This window comes from Pseudophryne corroboree, chromosome 8 (assembly GCF_028390025.1).
Source record: "Pseudophryne corroboree isolate aPseCor3 chromosome 8, aPseCor3.hap2, whole genome shotgun sequence".
In the NCBI taxonomy this organism is placed as follows: domain Eukaryota; kingdom Metazoa; phylum Chordata; class Amphibia; order Anura; family Myobatrachidae; genus Pseudophryne; species Pseudophryne corroboree.
In genome coordinates, this window is record NC_086451.1 from 161,305,492 (window position 1) to 161,306,781 (window position 1,290).

Sequence of the window (1,290 nt, forward strand, 5' to 3'; positions counted from 1 at the left end):
CATTTATACACATTCAGGTACCTTACTCAGACCGGCAATTGCGTCGGCCTGGGTGTGTATGTGTAGTGCTGTAGCGGCATGGACGGATACCCTAGATAAGGATACTATTTTATTGCCCCTGGGGCATATAAGAGATGCTGTCCTATATATGTGTGTATGCAAACTACAGGTGGTGCTGCATGGCTCACACCCTTTTGCTTGTCTTGTAGAGCAACTCTGGAGCTGTTACTGGGTCCAGCTGCTGCAAGAAATCAGCTTGAATGCTTCAGGGGCTGGGGCATGGCCAACATGAGCCCCACACTGATGGGGGTGTATAAAGCGATCTAGGGGTCATCCAAGCGCAACCCCACAAAGGCCGCCATGCCCTGCGTGACCATTTTCTCTTTTCATATGCAGACGAGGGTTGCAGCCAACTATACCCATTGCTTGGATGACATCACCATATGCAAATCCATCTGCTGCAGGCCTTCCCCCAGGAATGCTTGCACTAGTTGTTGCATTTGGTTTGTTGTTTGGGGGGTGCTTCAGTATTAGGCAGCCTTCTGCCCTCACACATTCGTCTGAAAATGTGTTCTCCCTGCAGTTGTTGTCCCCAGATGAGAGTTCCCTTGTGCTGCCTCAGTTGAATCTCCTTTACTTGACGGAGGTGTGCCTGAGCAGCGGCCCTCTCCAGCCCTATCTCAAATCATACTTATTTTGCTTAGGTGATACCATGGTCATGAAGATTGTTTTCCCAGGGTGAGGTTCATTCATTGCATTCTGGGTATGCTGACCTCTGTGATTTCCCCAAATGTGGGAATCTCGACTGCATAATTTGTGGTAGGGGGGGGACTGCATTTGTGCTTTCCCCTGGTTGGCTCTGGTATAATTTAGATCTCATTGTCTCAGGTCTCTCTCCAGCCTAGTTTGCTGTCTGTTTCCACTTCTCTTTTCTTGAGCCCCTCCCTTCTATGCCCTTGCGCACTATCCTGACTTCTCCCGTCTGCTTACTTTGTGCCTTCCAACGCACAATGCGAACTACAGGTGGTGTTGCAGGGCCCACACCCTTTTATTTGCCTTACAGAGCAGCTCTGGAGCTGTTACAGTGCCCAGCTGCTGCAAGAAATCAGCTTGAATGCTTCAGGGGCTGGGGCATGGCCAACATGAGCCCCACACCAAAGGAGGGTGGGGTGTGTTCAATGCGAACTAGTGGTCATCCAAGCGCCCCTTTTCTCTTTTCATATGCAGATGAGGGTTCCAGCCAACTTTGGCCCACTGCTTGGATGACATCACCGTATGCAAATCCGTCTG

The 1,290-nt window shown here is 50.4% G+C and overlaps 1 non-coding gene across 1 annotated transcript; it reads left to right on the top strand.

The window, feature by feature from the left end:
• The first annotated feature begins 687 nt into the window (after window positions 1–687).
• Window positions 688–852, top strand: LOC134950603 (U1 spliceosomal RNA). Its single transcript, XR_010183494.1, has one exon. It is a non-coding gene; the product is annotated as a U1 spliceosomal RNA (small nuclear RNA).
• The last annotated feature ends 438 nt before the right edge of the window (window positions 853–1,290 follow it).